This window comes from Corvus cornix, chromosome 24 (assembly GCF_000738735.6).
Source record: "Corvus cornix cornix isolate S_Up_H32 chromosome 24, ASM73873v5, whole genome shotgun sequence".
In the NCBI taxonomy this organism is placed as follows: Eukaryota; Metazoa; Chordata; class Aves; order Passeriformes; family Corvidae; genus Corvus; species Corvus cornix.
The window spans coordinates 2,886,166-2,908,136 of NC_046353.1; the positions used below are offsets into that span (position 1 = coordinate 2,886,166).

General features: G+C 46.5%; 2 long non-coding RNA genes across 2 annotated transcripts; one reads left to right on the forward strand and one right to left on the reverse strand.

Moving 5' to 3' along the window:
• Positions 1-2,105: 2,105 nt before the first annotated feature.
• LOC120411242 lies at positions 2,106-9,736 on the reverse strand. The gene is made up of 2 exons (XR_005603630.1): positions 9,707-9,736; positions 2,106-3,265 (listed from the first exon to the last, which is right to left on the reverse strand). It is a non-coding gene; the product is annotated as an uncharacterized LOC120411242 (long non-coding RNA).
• LOC104692110 lies at positions 9,480-14,850 on the forward strand. The gene is made up of 3 exons (XR_005603629.1): positions 9,480-9,694; positions 13,694-13,841; positions 14,265-14,850. It is a non-coding gene; the product is annotated as an uncharacterized LOC104692110 (long non-coding RNA).
• Positions 14,851-21,971: the final 7,121 nt, after the last annotated feature.

Genomic DNA, 21,971 nt, shown 5'->3' on the forward strand with positions numbered 1-21,971 from the left:
GCTTGAGTTAACACAGGAAAATCTTTACTAAAAGCTGTGCAAGCTGCCAAATGCAGAACACTGAGCTCTAAACGTCCAAAAACTGCTTTAAGGGTGGGAGTCAACAACTTTCAGTGCACTCAGAGCTGCTGAAGGCACAGCTTTACCCCCCCATAGCTGCATTACCTATACTCGAGGTGTCTTCACGGGCACAGATGGAAAAGGCTGTAAAGGAAACATTCGAGAACTGAGGGTGCATTAGAGGAGTGATTGCAGCACGGTGATTTATAGCTGCAGTAATGGACTGGGTCTCAGCAAGCTGAAATCCAATTATCAGCCCTGCCATCTCAGGCAAAATGCTTAAGCCAAACTTTCTAATCAGTGCTTTTAGGTTTAGGTTGGTTTTCAGAGGTGCTCAGCACTTCCCCACCCCACAGAAATAACATATCCCCGGCCTTCTGCAAAGCAAACCCTCAGCATGGAAAGCCAGTCTCCCCTCCCCTGTCCAGGAGGAAAAAATAGATTAAAAAACTCCCCAAAAGAACCCATCAAATCAGGTTATATTTGACACTACTGTGCTTGATAAATATTTCCCATAGCTGGGCTGCAAATCAATAATCTTACTCCGTGTTATCAGGAAAAGCAAAGCGAGGAAAGGAGGACACAGAGCTTAAAAATATCAAAAATGAGGGACATGATTCTCTTCCTGAGTGAATCAGGATGGGGAACATTCCCATACCCACCTCACAAAGGCACTTGTGAGAGTTAATTCAGGCCTCTGCAGAAAGTGGCTGGAGCTCCACAGATGGAAGCTGCTGTAGAAGGGCTCCGTTACCGAATAATGAGGTGCACAACACACTCAGATATTGCTCCATATGCTTTAGAACACTGAGCCCTGCGTTGTTTTCCAGCAGCCTCAGCCGTTCCAACCTGCAGAGGATCAAACACTTCCCAGAATATTTTGTCTTTTTTATTTCTGAGATGAGGAGATAGCTCCAACAGCACTGTTGTCTCTTTTTGGGGTTTTGAAACAAAAAATGTGATTTTTTTTTAAAGAAGTGGGGGGGGGAAAAAAAAAAAAAAGAAGGGAAGGTTTCACACAGCATGTGCCAAAGGAACAAAACTTCTCCCTGGACATCTGTCCCTGAACAACAGAGGGGACCTTGGGTTTCATATCTCAGCTGAAAAGATAAATGTGGAAACACCTCCCCCACTGTCCTACTGCAGTGTCATGTTTGGAGTGGGAGAGATCCCTCAGGAGAAATAACTGCTGGAAGCTTTGATTGTGCTGTGGAGTCTCCTCTTGCCTCTCATCTTCCAGAGAGTTCGCACCAGCACAGAGTCCTCCATACAACAGACAGAGGTTGTGCTTTGGTGGGCTGGAATCTGGGGAAAATCCTTCCTAAAATACCCTAAAATAGAGGGTGGGGAAAGAAAACAGGAGCAATTTTATTTGCCTTTGCAATGCCAGCTTGTGTGCCATGATTGTAAGGAAAAGGAGCATTTGGCTGCCTGAGGAATATGGGGACTTCAGCTCCTTATTAAATACTTTAGGCAATTGAACCAAAATGTTGTGTTTTTACCAGGTTTTGATCACTATTTTTAGGTCTTCTGTTCATATATTCCAAAAGGAATTGGATGCTGATGCAAAGACAGCAAGCTGGACCTCACTAAATCAAAACCAGGGCTTCCCCTCTGCTCCAGTTTTGCTGCAGCATCTTCCAAAATCCACATTATCCCCCAAAACTACACACAGGAGGTCAGGCCATGTGAAAAAGAGCAAAGGGAGATGAAGGAGAACAGGAATTATACCAAAGCTGTGCTGTTATTTCCAAATTATCCATGAAACAGGGGAAAGAGAAATACAGATTTCAGGATTTTTTTTCTCCTAGTTGGGCCTTCAGCAGTGAGATGCAACAGGCAGACAGCGGTGAAAACACAATCCAGTTGAAAGGCAAATGTTGTGTGTGAGGTGTTCCACAAGCCCACCAACCCTCTTCCCAAGCTGGTATCCAATCCCCAGGAAGAACCCAGCCCCAACCCCTCCATCCAGGGAAGGAGGTGCTCGGAAAGCCCTGGTGGGAAGGGGAGAAAGGGGTGAGCAAATGAGACAAACACACTTGAAGTAACTGATTTACAGAGGTGCCATTTACTGGATTCCTTGTGGAAAACCAAGTTCTTTGCATGTTCAGACATGATACAAGCACACCAAAGCAAAACCAAAGTCCACTGATTAATTTGTGATCCTTTCCACACCTCATGTCCTTTTCTGGAGGAGCTGGAATCCAGGTGAGTGTCAGACTTTATCCACAAATGAGTTCATACCCTGGGAGGACTCTTCTCAATCCTCAGCATTTCTGATGCTTCACAGCATTTCTTGCATAATTCATCCTAAAAGTGCAGCTCCCAGCAGGGCAGTCAAGTGAGAAGTGTGTAATGGTCCGGGAGCACCAGCCACAGCTTCCAGGGAAAGTTCAGCTTCTTGGAGCAGCCAGAGGGAGCAGTTTGGAGACTTCTCTCAGGAGCTGAGCTTCTCCTCATCTTTGCCACACAGGCCACCCCTTCTGTCCACCTTCCAGAGGGATGCAGCAGCAAAGAGCACCAGGGCTTGGTCAGCGTTGGTGTTTGGCAGGAGCAGCCATGGAATAAACTCAGTTTATTCAGCAGCAAGGAATAAACTCAGCCAGACTCATCCACTCCTCATCCCCCAGATCCTTCAGCAGCTGCTGCTGGAGATACCCCTCGCTTAAAGGGTGGCGTGAGAGGCACACATTGCACAGCAGAGCCCGTGTTCATCCTTCCATCCCTCCCACCCCCCTAAAGAGCAGACATTTATATCAAATACACCACCAGCCCACTGCCGAGACACTGCTGTAGGTGGAGCTCTGCGAGTCGAGGCAGCAAATAAATGATTCTAGAAGTGTCAGACATTTCAGTCCAGGAGATTAGGGATTCATTGACTGCAGTGTGGGAAGAGCTGTTAAATAAAAACAATTGCAGCACGCTCACCATGGAAAGCAGAGATTCCTCTTTCATCTTGGAAATTATCTTTTTTTTTTTTTTTTTAATTGGTTGTAATGCCCTCATATATTCAAACACAGTGCCAGAGCATTGGGTGAACAACAGAAAAACAGAAGAGAAAAAAATGCATGACTTGCTCACAGAAGTACCATGGATTTCATTGTTACATGTGGGGGTACACCAGAGGGTCTCCTGGCATGCCAGAACCTCCTTCCCAACCAGGAAAGTTCCAGAGAGGAAGAATTTGTGCTTAAAACCAGCAGCCCTGTAAACCAGGAGACAGAAACATCAGGATGTGCTTTGCTTCCTTGGGCAAAGCACTTCTAGGTGCCTTTTCCCCTCCTATTCCCCCCTCCTACCTTGTATAAATGAGTCTCCACCTCTTTTTGTCAGAGAAAAATCTGTTTCCATGTTGTAGGGACAATTTCAGGGGGAGCCTGGAGGTCTTTCCCTTCCATGCATAAGAAATAATCACAAACTGTAAGATCTTACCCCACCACATTACTTGTCTGGGTATCCGTGGAGTCAAAAGCACCACAGCTCTAACACAGAGAAAAGTTCAGTGGGGGCCCAGGGTGAAAAAAAGAATTATTGCTGAATCCAAGACTGATGCACATCCCCTCCCATCAATTAAAGCAGGAGATTTTGAACTGGCTGGCAAAGTCAAATTTTCAGGCATTCCTTTGTTTGGCAGAGGAAAAAGGAACCCCAAATATATCCAACACAGAGGCAACGCGTGAGGGTTTGCAAATGCCTCTCGTGAACTTGGGGATGCATTCAGATCAAAGGAGCATAATGAGATATTCTGAATAATACAACGAGATATTCTGAGCAATATTTGATGCATCTAATTACCGAGAACGTGCCTCGCTGAGTTTTCCAGGAGCAGGATCAATGCCCTGCAGGTCCTTGTCCATGGATAGGATCTGTGGGTTGCCAGCCTGGATTGAGCTCAGGAACATCAGCAGTCACTGATTCCAGGTAAAAAAACCTCATTAATCCAAAGGAAAAAAACATTTGCATGGCATGAGAGCTGTAGTCATCCTGCTGAAGACCTAAAACAACTCCACGGATGAGGATGGAGCTCTTCCCAGTTTGGTCCAGTGGCAAATGGGACAAATCTTTGGCCTTGGCATGAGAGCCCAGGTTAAACCAGAGGTCCCAAACCTCCTCTGCACTTGGCCACACATTTCTCAACGTCCCAAAAAAAGCTGAAATCAGCCAATCCAGGACCCCAGTTAACTCTATAAAAAGATCTTGGACTCCAGCACTCATCCACCAGCTCCAAATCCCAATGAGTCAGCCCCATCCCAACCAACCCGAGAGGGGCTCCTGGCTGATAATTTAATCTTTTAAATGGATCACTCGTAACAGATCTGGCTTTTCTGAAGCTGCGATCTTTTCCTCTGCTATTGACTAATACTGAAAACTCCAGCTATGCCTCTTCCTTTCCTCTGAACACCGGATCCCCTTGCACGGAAAATATCACCTCGAGGAAGAGCCCGATTAAATTGTGCAACTCTTTGCAACCTTTGGTGTTACTGTATTAGGTGGGGAAGCAGCAGCAACGCTGGAAAACACAGGATCTTTGGGAAACCCAGCATATTATTAGGTTTGATGAGATCCATTTTCTTGATGGCTTCTGAAAGATCTTTGTGCTAATTAGCTAAGAATACCACTGAATTATTTAATTATCTCTACTTTTGTGCCATAAAATATGTTGTCATATCACACTCTGTCTTGCTGTTGCTCTTCATACTTAATGATGCCTTTAGAGTTCCTGATTTCCTTTGTTCTCCCTCTGCAAGTGGTTTTTGGTGGTGCTGGGGAAGGAGGGGAGAGTGGAGAGGGGAGGCCAAGGAAAAAATATCAGGTTTTAAAGAAATTTTTACATGTGGGAAAATCTTTACACATGTTCAGCTCCAGCTCCCTGTGCCATACACAAACTGTGTCTCAAAGCTACAGTGGACCGATATATTTATTACTAACCCAATCAGGAATGCTTTCCAGAGGGGAAAAAGGGGAGAAAATACCATTTGGAAAAAAAAAATTTAAAATCAGCAAGGAAGGTTTTTTACCGAGGAAGAGGTAAATTATGATAATTACTCTGACTGGTAGGGTCCTTAAGTATTACTAATTAGCATTTATTGCCTGGATTATTGAAACAATGTGTGTGTTCCCAAGAGTGAGGAAGAACTGGGATGCTCTTTCCTTGGGAGCCCTGGGAAAAAGGCAGGGCAGCAGGAATGCGGCACAGTTGGCACCGAGGCTCCTCTCCCGAGCACGGCGAGCTCCAGCCTCGTGCAGAACTGGAATTGTACCTTTGGGAAACCCACGCCTTGAACTCCTCAACCCTGCCTGCCTTCCCCCCTCTTTGCTCACGGAGAAGTGAACAAAATGTAGGTGGAAAAAGGAAAAAAAGAAAAATCATCAGAATGGTTTGGCAATGGTCAGAGGTGCAGATTAATGTGGAGTTGATGCTCTGGGAATTACAGTGTCTCCTGTTATTCCAGGGACTGTGCACAAGCCTGCTATGAATAAGCATTTCACTGCTCTAAAGCACTGAGGTATGGCCAAGCACCTCCTCATAGAGGAATTAAAGGGTTAACAAATCCAACAAAAAATAGGAATATCATGGTATTTCCAACTGGCGTTTTGACCGACTTTGTGAAGAGCTTGCAATCAGATTTTGGCATAAAGTGCATTTTAATATCGAGCATTTATAATGTGATTTAAGTTCGGAATTAGAAATCGATCAGGAATTAATCAATCATCTAATCAGCACTAGCCACTACGCAGCATCTCAACTGCAATTTGCTATCTGGCCCAATAAATCCTTAAGTACCTTGGAAATGATTCAGGGAAGAAAGGCAGTAAAAGTATTCTCCTTTTGTTTTTTTTTTCAGCTGCAGCACTCTGCAACTTTAGGTCCTGTTAAACCCCTGGAAATAAAAGAGCAACAATGGAAAACTGCAGAATGCCTTGGACCTTTTTTTTTTCACCTTTTCCTGCCACCAAACCCTGCGCCTTTCAACTTGGGAGAGCAAGTTCCAACTCAGCCACAACGAGGTCAAAGTCACTGAGCTCAAAGCTACAGTTGCTGCTCAGACAAAATTCCCAGACACCAGAGTTTTGCAAAATCTACGTTATTTTTTCTTTTAAAAAAAGAGAACTACATTAAAAAAAACCCCCACGCCTCATTTGCTCATCTTTCTCCTTCTAAATTATTTGCATCACATATTGCACAGAATATTTAGCAACGCGTTATATTAAATATCATGGCAGCATATTAGATATATTTTGAATTGAAACTTGGTCCAGCCTGGTGGTTCTTATTTTAGTGTTGAAGAAGATCTTTAATTCTTATTAAGCCTTACTTATTCTATTTATTGATTAAATTAATGCCTGATATTTATTTTCTCTTCCATTTTCCTCGTAAGAGAAAAAAATGTCTTTTCGTCCACGGATTCGTTTTATTCCAATGAAAACATAAAATTATAGAAACCGGTGAAATTATTACTGGAAAAACACTGTAACGCTAAGAGAAGAAAGCCTTGGAGCCATAGGAATAAGACAAAAATAAACGCCAGCCGCAATATCCCTCCTTTTGTCTGCAGAAGGTAAAAAACGCTGCAGGAATCGTTCTGGACTGAGTTCTATCTGCTCAAAAAGAAACGATTCGGGCTGGATATTTATCATGTAACTGAGTTTTAACAGCGCTGACATTTCTGCAGCTCCCGGGCACGAACGTGGCTGAAAATCCCCCTGAACCTGCCTGCCCTGTGCATGGAATTATGGAGTGGGAAGGCAGGGAAGGGAAGGGAAGGGAAGGGAAAGGAAAGGAAGGGAAGGAAAAAGAAGGGAAGGGGTGTGGGGGGGGACACTTGTTCTATTCCAGCCGCTATTCCCTCTTTTTCTCCTCGCAAGAACCTCGCCTTTCCCGCTGGAAAAACAGGGTCGGGGGAGCGCAAAATTCGCTCTCCCCCCTTATTTTAATCCCCGCCGATCACTTTTGGGGCCAGCTCGCCGCGCTCCCCCCGCGCCTGCGGCCGCTCTGTCCCTTTAAAGCTCCAGCCCCTTAATTGATGTGTCTGGGCCAGTCTAGACTGGGAGCGATTGAACCGGCTCCCAATTACGCTGCGCGCAGGGGCGCGGAGCCTGCGCGGGCTCCGTCCTCCCCCTTTTCCCAACCCAGCCCTCCCCGCCCATTGTTTTTGCCGCAGCCCCGCGCAACCCCCGCCCCGCACCGCGCAAGCAGCGCGGACACAATAAGCGACCCCCGGGGAGGGACAACGGGGACGGGGGGGGGGGCTCCCAACGCGGGGATCCCCCCCCCCCCCCGAGAAGCGGAGGATGCGGAGGAGATGCGCGGAGATGCGCGGGGGACCCATCCCAGCCTGGCGGACAAAGCGCTCCCCCCTTCCCTGCTCGCGGAGGGGGGAAAAAATTGCGATTAAAAGCGTCGGAGAAGGATAAAAAGCACCCCAAAAAACTACTTTTTGCTGGTGTGGAAATGGCTGGACAAAGGTGCGGGGCTCCAGCGCTCCGTGTTCCAATTGAGAACGCCAAGCAGGTAACAGAAAAAAAAAAATGCGGCTCGCTTTGGAATTAAAGAACGTTTGGAATTATGTAGAAATTCAGAAGTACAAGGCTTTCTTGGCATTTTTTTTTTTTTTCCCGCGGAGGTAAAACGTTCAGTCAAATTACAGCGGCAAGAAAAAGCAGCTAAAATTCATTAAAAAAAAAAAATCAAAATCAAACAAGCAACCTTTTCCAGTTCAATAACTGTTAAACAACAGGAACCAGCAAACATATCCTAAAGCTCTTAAATACCAAAATGTTACACCGTCAATTAATTTTTGGTGCATCACGTTTTAAGTTCAAGCATTTGCATTCAAATATCAAACAGTAATTCGGTGCCATAACAAGGTACAGTAACTTCATTATAAATTGCCTTGCAGAACAGAGATAAGAAATACAGTTCCAACCATAATTAATTTTACAGCAACATAAAAAAATCTAATAAAGGAAAACAGCAGCAGCAGGAAACATTTCGAACATTTCTGATTCATCATTTACATATCATATTGCCCGGAAAAGCAGCAGAGCTGGAAGTTCTAGAAAAGGACTCAAAGAAAACTTCAGCATTTCTTTTTACTTTCCAACCATTAATACATGCAACCATTTTATTCTGCAGTTTATTTTCCCACCCTATAAAATCCAACCCGTCTCTTGGCTTTTTATTTTTTTTCTCTCCTTTTTTTTTTTATTTTTTAAAAATTATATATATATTTCTTTTTTTTTTTCCTTTCTTTTTTTTTTTTTCTTTTTTTTTTGGTGTGTCCATAGAGCACATTTCCAAGATTAATCGTTCAGTTTTAAACTTGGAAGCATGAGGCATGCTGGGATTTCAGCTGAGGTCAAGCACCAATGTACCGAGCTGTTACTGTTACGCTCTCAGGGTACTCTGTGTTGCTCTCAATAAGAGGGGGAAGGCAAAAAAAAAAAAAAAAATCAAAATTGAGACGCTCTGTGCAGTGGCCTGCAGCAAGAAAATCTCCCTCTTTTACCACAGGCGTGATATTAATATTCCTGCATCTGTAAATATCTATATTTATAGTTTTATTTACCTATATAAATGAATACATACGTAGCATCCATCCGTGGATCTCCACGCACACCTCAATAACTGTATTTACATCCATCCATATCATGTATATCTTATCTACACACGCATATATAATAATCACTCTCTGTGTACACACATACACCCCCATATCTGGATCAGCTGGAAAATTATCTCGTGAATATACACACACACATTTTAAAAAAAATATTAAAAAAAAAATCTCTGTGATACAAACGCTAATTTTAATTTGATTTTGATACAGAAAATGGCCATAACCACCGCCCTACATCAGCCGGTGGAGCCTAAGGAGGAGAAATACACTTATTTTTCCCTTAAAAGGTCTCTAAACACTATTGTATGTGTGTGTATACGGCTCTAAATATACACACCCGCGCTCACACATATACACACAGAGAGAGGATATATTTATAAAATAAAATAAAGACGTCAAAGCACAACTCACAGCTCCCAAGAGCCTAACCCGTGGATTTAAAAGCTAAACATCACAAGTTAGGGTCTCAGGGATTGAGAGGGGCGCAACAAACTAGTCCTTGCAAAAAAAAATATATAAAAAAAATAAAAATACCAAAACCAACGGGGATCAAAAAATAATAATCATTAAAAAAAAAAGATCAAAAGGAGAAAGAGGAAAAGAATAGCAGGCAAGTTCAATTCATGGCTCAAGATTACAAAACAGGACACACAGGTGGAAGGAAAGAGCTTCTCTAAGGACCCTCTGTTGAGAGAATACATTCCATTTTTAATCGTTTATACAAAAAAAAAAAATGACATGGCGCGGCAGGTTCCTTACAGCTCCCAACAAGGTCGCTTGCGACAAATACACGAAAAGTCTCCGCATTTAAATAACGAAGAGGAAGTTTGGGGCAGTGACGGAATTATTTTCATTGTTTCAACGAGAAGGAATGCAGAAATAAGAGCAGGAATCTGCAGGCTCGCTCCCGGCCCCTGGCACAAAGCGTGCAGCAGCAGCAGCAAGGCGCTGCCTCCCCGCCCCCTCCGCCAGCCCCGGGGATGGAGAAAAACCCCGAGTCGCCACAAAACCAGGTAGAAACTCACCATTTGGAAGCGGGGAGGCTCCGATCGGCGCTGGAGCAGCCGGGGCGGGGCAGTGCCCGCACCAGGCTGGGTGCCCGGCGGGTTTGACACCCGAGCGGGTGCGAGCGTGCGGTGTGTGCGCAGCCGGGGGAGGGAGGCGGCCGAGGGAGGGCGGGTGTGTGCAGCTGGGCAAGCCGCTTGCATTTTTAAAACATCTCTCTCTCTTTTTTTTTTTTTTTTTTTTTTGGTTTAAAAAAAAAAAATATAGGGAATATATCAAGGAAAAGCTGGAGAAAAAAAAAAAAAAAAAAAAAAAGGAGGTGGGGGTGGGAGGGTGGGGAGGAAAGGAAAAGGAACCGAATTCCTCCGCAGCTCCTCTCGCCTGCGCCCTCCGCGCTCCCCAGCAATGCCGCTGCCGCCGCTGCTGCTGTTGTTATTATTATTATGATGAAGAGACGGGCTGGGGGGCTGCGGGAGCCGGGGCCAGCCCGGTGCCGGAGCGAGCCCCAGACTGTCAGCGGGAGGAGGAGGAGGAGGAGGTGGAGGAGGAGGAGGAGGGAAGGGCGCGGCAGCAGCGCCGCAGCCCCGGCCGCCCTCCCCTGCCAGCCGCCGGCCGGGGCTTCAAAGGAAAACCTGGAGAAAAAGCCGCTCGCCCGGGAGAGGAGGGTGCGAGCCCCGCGCACACACACACACACCACACACACACACACACAAAGGGACTCCATCCTGCACCGACTCCTCTCTCCGAGCACCTTGTGCACCCCCAGCCAATGGAAATTTACGCCGGCCATAACCCAGAGCAGGATTTCGTCCCCAGCTTGCCACCTCCTTCCCTCCGCTCTTCTCCCTTCCCTCCCTCCCTCCCTCCCTTCCTTTCCTCCCTCTTTCCCCCCCCACCCCCCCGCCCAAATAAATAATACGGATCCGCACCCTCCACCCAGCTCTGGAACCGCTTTAGGCCCAGCGGCATAAGCGGGGAGAAGCCGAAACGTACCGGAGGGCCCGAGGTTAAAAATGCAAAATATCCGGCGCTGCCGAAGGCAGGTCCCCCCGGCCCCGGCCCGCCGCCGCCCGGCCGGGGGCAGCGGTAACAGGCACCATTACGGAACCATCATCATCATCATCATTCACTCCGTCCTTTTCTCACCTCAGGAGTCTGAGCCCATTCACCAAAGTCCTTCCTCGTCCAGGAGCTCAAATATTTTCTTTTTTTTTTTTTTTCTCCTTTTTTTTTTTTTTCCCTCCTTCTGGATCAGCCAGTCCCCACATCATTAAACTACAGTCCTCCTCTTCCTCCTCCTTCCTTCTCCCCCTCTCTGTCTCCCCCTCTCTTTTTTTTTTTATTTCAAAAAGGGGGAGTGGGGGGTGGCTGGGGGGTGTGGGGGGGAAGCAGACATAGCTGCATGAAGTGGCTGCCTTTTCGAAAGCACATTTAATCTTTCCTGGCTCCCCTAGGCTTCGAAGAAGTAGAAGGGAAAGGAGAGGAGAGGGGGAAAGAAAAAATCCAGGCAAGGGAGGCTGTTGAGGGACAGCAAGCATCAGGCTCAAATCAACGACCAGATGAAAATGTACTAGACCACACTGCCCCCTCTCTTCCTCTCGCTCTGTCTCCTTCTCTCTCACACACTCTCACTCCTGGAAAGCTTCAGTGTCTGGTTACAGACTCTTTTGGATCCTTCCCCCCCCCTCCCCACCCTCGCCCTTTGCCAACTATCCTAGAGATTCCTTGCATGCCTACTTAAATCTTTAACAGAATAAGGACCCGGCTCCCCCCGCCGCCAGCCCCGCACACTCACACACACCATTGCCGGTCACCCCTCCCCAATAATCTCTTAAGCTCCCGGGAGAAACCCGCGGCGCATCCCCGCCGCATCCCCGGCCCCGCCGCATCCCCGCCGGGTACCAGCCCCGGGACCCTACCGGGCAGCCGCTCCCGCTCCCCCCTCCGCCTTCCTAAGGGGGTGCAGGGGGCTGAAGGGGAAGGAGAGGGAGAAGCGGAGGGGCTGCAGCCCTTCGCCTCGCCATCCCTCCGGCTGGCTGTGGATTTTAAAACAATAAAATCCAGCGCTGGCTCTCCCGGGTGCCCCCCGCTCCCCCCCTCCGCCACGCCGCAGCCGCCCGTGGAAATCGCACGCCCCACGTCTGCAGTGAGGCAGGCAGACTGCCTGGCTCATGCCCGTGATGACTTTAGAGCTGACAATCTCCTCTCCTCGACCCCCCCTTCCCCTCCACACCCACCCCTGCGCTCAGTGGCAGCACTGCTGCCTCTCGCTCCAGACTATATTTGCAATATGTGCTAATTTACCAGCTATATGCCCTTGGATTTTGAAATGAACTCATCAGTCAATGTTTCTAGTACCGATGCTCCCTCTCTCCCTCACACACACCCTCCACTGCAGACATGTTACTCATTCTCCAAGCATTTCCTCCCCGAATGTCCGTCAGACGCATATACACTTCATTGATCAAACCAAATCCCCTGATAACAATAAATAATAATACAGACAGTTAACATCAGCGGGGAGTGGAGCGGGGGGGCGCGGGGGGAGAGACAAAGATGACGACTAAATCTGCATTGTGCTTTAGGAGGCTGAGCCCTGCCTTTCCCAGAGATGCTCCGCACAATGCGGGGCACAGGTAGCCCCGAAACCGAGCTCACTCCTCGTCCTGGGGCCTTCCCCAGACCCCCCCCGCTTGCCCAAACATTGGGAATTGGTGATGCCTGATACCTGAATCCGCTCAGGCTTCAAAAGGTGTTTGTAGGAACAGGAGGTGGTTCTGGCTATGGAGGAGAGGAAGCACCTCACGCAAAATACAGCAATAAATCCAGGCGGTTTCTTTGTTACGCTGAGCACTGCACAGACACTCAGGAATTAAAGGTATCCGGGCATCCAAAGACACAAGGATTTCCAGAAACACCTTCTCAGCTCCCCCTGAAATCTGTTTCCATTGTACTGAAGGCGGGGAGCACCTATGCAAGAAACCAGGTTGGGAAGACGGGCTGTTAAACATCCCTCTCTCGCACGTGCCGGGTATTTCAAGGGCTTTAGGGCTGCCGTGGCTTCATTTCCCAGTTTTCTGGGGCTGAGACAGGGGAAGCGGGAGATTGGGATTGCCCCTCGGGATTTTGGCTAGTTAGACATCTTGTGGGTCTGGCAAAGAGAAAGTGGCTGCAGTGTGAGCGTTCGGGAAGTTAGGGAGGGTGGGGCTATCTAGAAAAATTTGACTCACTGGGGTAACTCCCTGAGCACAGGAATCAAATTATTGCTCCAAGCAAACTGCATTTTATGAGCAGCAGCCCCGGAATGAAATTCTGCATGCACACAGAGCTGGAGACAGCTAAAATAAACGCATGGAAATAAATACACAATCCATAATTAAATTATTGGGTGCAATGCAGAAGTCCCTGGGTGATGGAAGAGGTGGGATTATGCAGCAAAGTCAGTCTGGGAATCCACGGATACAAATTTTCTTATTTATACCGGCATAATCCTGATTGGCATCAGCCTAGATAGGGGAAGAACCAAACCCTGTGTACTGAAGGATCTAATCTTTGGGAAAAGGAAACTGGATTAGTGACTGTATCTGCCAACCATCCTTTCACTCCCTTTGGAGTCCCTCACCACCACTGCAAGATTTCACCATCACACAGAACGTTTCACATCCATTGTCTCCTTATCTTCCTTCCCAATAAAAAATGTTTGATTTTTTTTTTCCCAAAGTTTTGTAGCAAACACATAATTTCTTTACACACTTTAGCCAAGCCTTTGGAGGATACTTATTTCAAGCAGTTAACACCTGACCCCAATTTTTGTGGGTAATTAGTGAGCTAGATAACCACACAAAGTGGGTAATTATTTAGTACCCAAGGGTACTGTACAAAAGGGTAGAGGCTGGCGGTATTAACAAAAGCACATCCCTAATTATTGTATCCATACCAATGTTTTAAGAACAGTTACTTCCACCTAATGATCCATGATAAATCAGTAAACTCTTTTGCTTCCTTAGCATGGGATAACCAAGGGCAGGACGGGAGAGCAAAGCCAATGCAAGGCACAACTCCAGTTTGTGCAGGCTCCGAGAGAAGCGAGAGGAATCCCCCTGGAGAAGGCAGCGAGACTGGAAGTGCCTGATCACCATCCCTAACAGCCAACAGGTGGGTTGGGAAGGCTGGAAAAGCCGTGTAGGAAGTTTGTAGGGAGTGCCTCGGTCTGCTTGTTGCTGAGGCAATGTGGCCGTGCTGATGGATCCTCGTGTACAACAACCACCTCCATCGTGTTCTAACCAAGCTCTGTCTTGCTCCTGGAAATTGCTTTAAAGCTCTACAAATGAGGTGGTTTGTGTTTGGGGAAGGTCAGAAATGCCAGGGAGTTGCAGGGGGGGCGGGGGAAGTCACATTTGATGAGTTTCAATTACCCGACACCACCAATATTTATGCTGCCACAGCCACATTTCTCCCACGGAAAACACTGCACCCTCAGGAGGACTGTCCTCAACTTTAAGAAGGAAGAAATGGGAACTATATTGAAATAGAAACTAAGTAAGATTCAGCTGTTAAATCCATACAAATATCCCCAAGGCAGGTGACAGAGGATGGTGCCAGACTGGTTTTGGTCACAGGACGAGGAGCGATGGCCAGAAAGAAGAACTCAACAAGTTCCACCTCAACCTCAGGAAGAACTTCCCATGGAGGTGGCAGAGCCCTGGGACAGCTGCCCCAGGAGGGTGTGGATTCTCCCTGTCTGGAGCCATCCCAAGCCCACCTGGACGTGTCCCTGTGTCACCTGCTCCAGGTGAGCCTGCCTGGGCAGGGGGGTTGGACTGGGTGATCTCCAGAGCTCCCTTCCCACCCCCGCCGCTCTGGGACTCTGTGAGAAAGAATTTGGTTTTAATCAGCAGCGCCACGTGAAGAAGAAGTGTTTGCTGGAAGCAGATCCATGAGCTGGAACACAACAGCCCCCATCCCCTGACCACTGCCTGAGCACTTCACACTCACTTAAGGACATCCTCCAACCAAGACATTACGCTCAGAGGAAGAGCACTTTCCTCTTTTCATTGCTTTTATGAATCACCACCAGCATCCGGACACTTCATTTACTGGAGTCCAGCAGCCCTGTTTTGCAAAGACTCAAATTCCAAAATGTTAAAGGCCTTCAGGCTGGCAAGAATAAAAAAAAAAAAAAAAAATAGAGGTATCATTCTATTTGATTTGATCACAGCTTTGCATTTAACTCAACTTGCTGCTCTGGGCCAGGCACTACACGAAAAACCCACAACTGGCAGCATCACCTGGCCCTGTGACCACCAGGAATTCAAAATTTAAACAGAGAAAGTTTGAGGGGTTTCCACAACTTCTCATATTTCTCTATTGTTCTGTGGTTTGTTGGGTTTGGGGTTTTTTTTTTTTGGAGTGAAATAACCACAACTGAAAGAGGCCTGAAAATTGTTCTCATATTTAAAAAGGGGCCAAGTCTCTGCAGTCCATTTATAAATAAATATAAATACAATTGGTATCCCCTCCACTAATCCTCTCAGGGACATGATTTGCAGGAAGTTCTTGCAGAAATGGAGTGAAAGAAAGTTTGCAGAGAGAAGCTGGAAAACAGAGAGGAGGAATGAATTTAATCATGGAGACAGGATCAAAGGAAGGAGAGACCTTGCTAGGTGCACAGTTACAGCAGAAAATCGAGTAAATACAAACTATTGCAAATTTTTTTCCTCAGATCAATTGGAATTAGCAATTCAAAGGGGAAGACACACAGCAGAAGGGATGTTCAGCCAGGGAGGAAGCTTTAGGGATTTCAGCATGAACTATAAAACCTTGAGGCCTTTTTGAGACAAGTCGATAACTTCACTCTGGGCAAAGTGTACAGAGATCATTTAGGAAATATCTTTGAAATAACAGTTACAGCTCAGCTGTAAGGACAGCATATATGACAGCATATATGAGAGGTTTCCAAATTAATAAAATGTCTTCAGGGGAGTAAAGAGCATTCACTGAAAGAAATTAAGGATTCAAATGATGTGAGGAAAGGTAAAATTCAGAGTGTGGGGCACAGCCATGGAAAGCAAAACTGGGCAAAGGCGTCATGACCTGGACATTTCCAGGACGCTGCTCTTGACAACAAAAAGCTTCTGATTTGAGCCTCACTGTTCTGCAGACCAGTTCCACACCAAATCACTGATAAAATCAATATTCTGTAAAAATGCAGAACCATCAGGACAACACTTACCGTGTCCCTGGAGGGTTGTGAGTCCTTGGAAGATGCTGCTGTGTCCAGATTGCTTTTGTCACCCTCATCTGATGCCCTGGTACTCAACAGAGAAGGCAGAGCGTGGTTCAAAATTGTGTCAGTCCCATTTCATTACCACCAAATCCTTTTCAGCCAGCAGCTTTCCCCTCCAAACCAACAGGTATTGCCTCCCCCAAGCACTAAAAAGTGGTGGTTGGATTTTCCTCCCACCCCTCAGTTCTGCCAACAGGTTCTCCTTGAGCTCCAGCTCCACCCATTCCTGGAAAATGGGGAACAGTTGAAATAATAAAGGTGAGAAAGCCCTAAAGTGATTGGATCCCAAGGTGAGTAAGGCAAGGAAAAGAAGGAAAATGAGGCAGTGGGAAAGGCCCTGGGAGTCTGCACTTACTGAAACCCAGGATTAGGGAAAAGGAAAGAATTCAACAAAAGGTCAGTCAATGTCACGGAAGAATTCTGAGAGAAAGTTTACAAAGACTGATTCATCCAAAATCAGAGAAGTGGGAACACTGCACCCAGAATTTGTGTTTTGTCTGTGGGCAGTTACCAACCTGCCCTGATCCCGAGTTCTCCTAAAAGAAAATGGATTCAACCCAACTAAAACTCAAGGTGAAACTCAAAGTTACGTGGATGAAGTCACACAAAGAATTATTACATCACTCTGGCATGATTTGCCAATTCCATCTCACATAAAGCACCCAAACCCCTCAGATTTCACGTAGGTTCAGGGCCACCAAAAGTTTAAGTTTAAGGGATCTCTCCTCACACGGGAGACTCCAGGGTGCTGAGATATCTAGGTGTCAAAGAAATCAAAGCTCTGGGCTCTGGGCTCTCCAGGCAGGAAATTCTGTCACACACAGAGAGCTTCACACCCCAGCTCGTGTCCAGCCACTCCACGGGTGCTGGGAGTGGATTAAAAACCAGGGAGCCACGTGTGGAGAGGGATGTGACAGACAGAATGAGTGTCAGGACTTACGCTGGGCCCAGCAGACACTGCTCGGTCTCTGTGTGCCAGAAATAGCAGCAGGAGGCAGGCGCAGCTCCCGGTGCCCCTCTGCACTCCTGCATCGCTTCACTGCAGGCTCTGCTCCACCCTAAACCCACAGCTCCTCCTGGCTAGAATGCAAAAAGACAGCATTAACACTTGCAGGAGATGCAACGTGAAGAAAACAGGCAGAAAAACCTGAATTTCAGCTTATTTACTATGATAATAAATCACATTACTTAGGATTTTTAATGTGCTGTAACAATGGTCTCGACTCGATTGTGTAGAAGTAGTTTTGGGTGATAAATCTTATCAGTGCCAACTCTGCAAAGCTGAAAAAGGTGTCAGCATGGAGACAGTCCACCAGAAACATTTCTTCCCAGTGTGATCCTCGCAATTCCAGCATGAGTGTCTCTGAACAGCTCATACAGGATCAGTTCCTCTGCCTTTGCAACTCTCCTGAGGAGGAACAAGGACCTTTATTTTATAGGCAGGGAGTAGAACCAAAGAAAAATAAGTGACTCATCCCAGACCCCACAGGGAGTCCACAGCAGAACTTCTGGGCCTGCACCAAGGGCTTAATAAAGAAAAAGAAATGGTTTAGCTCCAAAAGGTAGAGGCTGTGCACAGCCTTTGCCCCATCAATAATAAACCAAGACAAGCCCCTTGAGCTGCACGCGAACCAGGGACAAGATTGAAACGACAACCTTAATTCACCTGGTGTCTCCAGGAAATCCAAACTCGTTTTTCCCACAGGAAAATCCAATTCCCAGAGGAGCCCCTCCCAAACCCACCTTTCCCTGGGATAATTCAGTCACAGCCCCTGATTCTCACTGTTTGACCCACACGGGTGGTCTCTGCTTCTTGCTGGAGCTGCTTGTCCACGCGGAGCCAACTGCAGCAGCAGCTCCCAAGTGATTATTTGATCACTTTCCTGCTTAATTGCCAGTTTTAATTACTCGCATGGCAACAACAAAAAGCCAAGCTGGCAACGGAAATCCATTCTTTGGACAACTTCTGCCTCTTCCCTCAGACACAAACTACTGCTCTAGAAGCCATTCCTGATTAATAAGGGGCCCTCGTGGGAAAGCCACTGGATTTCATTTCCTTCAGCTGACAGCCCAAGTCCCTAAAAAGCAAGGGCAAAAGAACCTTTACTTTATCGTGGCAAGATGACACTGTTTTTCCCCTTGCCATTTTCCTTCAGGAAGATATATTAGCACTACATTTGCTCCTCCATGTGGTGGGATTTCTTAAATAAAAACGTATGTTCTATACGTCTGAGCTTGGAACCAGAGCTGCATTAGCCTGTTCACCATCCACGTTTGCTTCAGACTTGGCCAGCCACCTAGAAAACCTGCCAAGACCTCTCTGGCAGCCTCTTCCTCACAGTTCCAGGAAAACATGGAATATTCAAAGAATTTCAGGGCCTCCCGGCTTCGTTTGTCACCACTCTCCTTGCCCACTTAGAGCTAAATCACAGGCAAATTGCTCTAATGTCCTATTAAAGATTTAAAAATGGTCTTCTCCAGAGGAGGGTATCTGAGGACAAATCTCTGCTAATATATAATGCAAGAGCCCCGTTCAGATGTGATGCAATGTGGCAGGAGGCAGGGAGGGAGCTGCTTTACAATCCTGGAGCTTCCCAAGGGAATCCTGTCCTGTTTGGGGCTTTTAAACCTCCCTCAGCTACCCAGGCAAAGGAGAGATTGGTCTTGTGCTCGCTGTTATTCCAGAAACGGCTTCAGAGTGACAGAAGGGAGGGTTAGATGGGATTTTGGGAAGGAATTGTTCTCTGGGAGGGTGGGCAGGCCCTGGAATGGATTTCCCAGAGAAGCTGTGGCTGCCCCTGGATCCCTGCAAGTGTCCAAGGCCAGGTTGAATGGGGCTTGGAGCACCCTGGGATAATGGAAGGTGTCCCTGTGCACGGCAGGGGGTGGAATTAAATGATTTTTAAGGTCCCTTGCAATCCAAACCATCCTGGGATTCTGAACACATTGAGGTTTCAGACCTGTGGGATGGAAGAAGCAAACAAAAAGTGAATTTACAGCAGAACTCATCACTGCTGGGGCTCAAGGCAACGCTGTTGAAGACTTGCTGAGTGCCACTGCCACAGCTTGTCTGTGAGCTGACCTAGGGACAGGGAGGTGACCAAAGGACATCGATTCCATAACCAAAATTCAGAGCAGGATCCGTGGGAATGGCAACTGGAAGCATCTCCTCTGCAACTTAACCCAGGAGCCAACTCCTTTTAAAGAGGAAAATCCTGAGTGAACAAAGTCACTCTTGACCAAGAGCAAACCCTGGCCCTGAGAAAGAGGCTTTAAATAATTTGGAGAGGTTTTTTCTTACAGAGAATAAAACATCCCTGTGATTTCAGATGTCAAGCAGACTTCCTTGATTCCCAGCATTAATTTATGGATTAAACATTTAACCCTTGATTTGAGCATGGACTGAGAGTTCCCTGTCACTGAGAGCTGAGTAATAAACTAAATACAAAAATTGCTATAATATTATAGATATTGTATTTATAATATTATAAATATTGTATTTATAATATTATACATTAACAGCTCTATTTTCTTATATTATAAAACTATTGTGTCATATATTAATAATATAAAAATAAACACAATATTGATGACCAATGACTTCAATCCAGAGCCTCCAAGCAGCTCTGATTCAGCAGCCTCACTACATCTTTACTAACGTGGAATGCACTGGACACTGACTGTACTTTTTCCATTAACACCTACCCTGCTTAACTCCTCATTCAATAATTATTCTCACATGCAAATGAAGGCAAGCACGTGGCTGAACAATCTCAGGGCTATCAGAAAATAAGTTCTTTTCCCACTTCAGAAGGGAAGGGCTCTCTCTAAAATTAGCTGTAGATCTGCAGCAGGGAGCAGCGGAGCCTTCCCTTCTTCCCTTCCAACTTCCTTCCTATTTTCCCTTCTCTTCCTCGTTCTTTTTTTAAAATCCCATCCTCCACATCCCACAGGCTCCTTCGCAGGAAATGCAAAGCCAAGGGGAGCTGAGGCATCTGCCAGACTGCAAACACCACTCCTGCGAGCCACTCTCGGGTGCCACGACTGCTGTTTGTTGTCAGAGGAGATGAGAGGCCACTTCAAACACAAGGAAAACAAACTTCTCACTAAAGCCACATCAGTGCCATTAATCCGGGAATGGGTTTGACCTGCTGCTTGTAGCAATTCCTTAAATCTCACTTAAGCTGAGGAACACAAAGGGGCTGCCTGCACTCGCCAGGGACTGTGGTGACCCCAAATCTCACACCAACCTGGGCTGCTGCAACCACAAATGTCCAGCCAGGATCGCCTGGGAGTGACTTCACACTGACAAGGGGATGGCAAAACAGAGCCAGGTGTGACCCTCACTGCTTCTGAAACTTTTATTACTCCTGGTGATGCAAGGCTTCCAAGAAATTCATTTCTTGAGGAGGGAAAAGGCCACAGCCCATGTTCAGGTGCAGATCTGTGGCCTGACTGACCTGGATGTCGTACCCAGCCCTCCAGTGATGCTCTGCCTGGCCCTGGATAAGTCACTCCCCTTCCTCTGCTCTCATTTCCAGTGGGTAGGAATTACTCAGTGGCCCACACATTTGAATAATTACCATTAATACTGCAGCACTGCAGCTGTTCAGCCCGTGAGCCCAAGAGAAGGGCAAACATCCATCAACCCCTCACTTTTATTTGCCAGTGGAGCCGTACTTGGACTGGGCCACACTCCAGGCTTCCTCAGCATTCCTCCCCCAACACTGACAAGTATCATCAGCTTTGGACAGCCCAGATCTGCCCTTCCCACTGGATTTTCCCAGCTCTTGAGTTGCTGCACTTCATCCCAAACCTTACGGAGCCTAAGCTCAGTTCCAAAGTTTTTACAATGAACGCCCATAATTCTGTGTATGGTTATTAAAAACATAAGTATCTAATCTGTTCTAGACTTGCAAAGTTCCCACTAACTTCTAAAGCAATTAGGTTCCTTTTTTTAATTAAATACTGGTGGAAAAAGAATTGCTTTATAAAACATTTGCAATTTGTCACTATTTAATTTCACTACTTGTCTCCTTGCCCTCACTTTGTGAGACTGAGAGATTCCCGGTCTCCCTCCTCATCCTTGCTTTTCCTCAGAACATCCATCTGTTCCTTTCCTTTCTGATGGGAATGGTTCAGTGCATCCATTTCAGATTTCTCTCTGCTTGGGACCTGCTTGCTGGCACCTTTTTAGCCACTTTTTGTCCTCTCAGATTTGGTGGAACAGCTCCTGTGCCATCTTAGCGTCTTTGGACCCAAAAATTTCACTTTAGTGTCAAGCAGGGGTTTATCCACTCCCACTTTATAAGAGCAACAAGGCCTAAAATGTTAATAAAAACTAAAATTCATGGCTTGAGTTGAGAATCTACTGGATCTAAGAAAAACAAGCAGCAAAGTCTGGCTGCCCATCAAGAATTCCATGATCCTTAAAAAGGGTCTGGAGTGGAGGTGATGGGAAGGAGGAGTCACTGCTTATAAGACAGAAGGAAGAATTTCAATTTCTTCCCATGTCTGCCCCAGAAACCTGATTCTTGAACTTATTTCACCAGGAAACAGGGCCATGACATTGCACAAAGAGGATAATTTCACCCTACAGCGTGCACAGATTATTTGCTCGGGGAGAATACATTTTGTGTTTTGAATGTATAAATCTAAATATATGCAAGTGGGACTGCCTGCAGCACCGTCAGAGTCAGGGCAGCCAGGAGTTTTGTCTTATTTAAAGAGCAAAGATAAAGAAAGTGGGAGGTGTATTCCCAAATATTTTGGATCTTCCTCTGCTATGGGAAATTTCCAGCCACGAGATTTCTTTTCTGTTCCAGTTTGCTTTTATTGCTTAAACCCTGCTAGTCCAACACCACAATTATGAGTTTGTCCCTGACTGAAGCCTGAGTGAACACAGAATTTATCCCAAAAACTCACACTGGAAATGCTGAACTGGGTTTTACATCTAAATCCCCAAGCTGGGAAGAGGAAAAAGTGGGAATGAGAAGGAA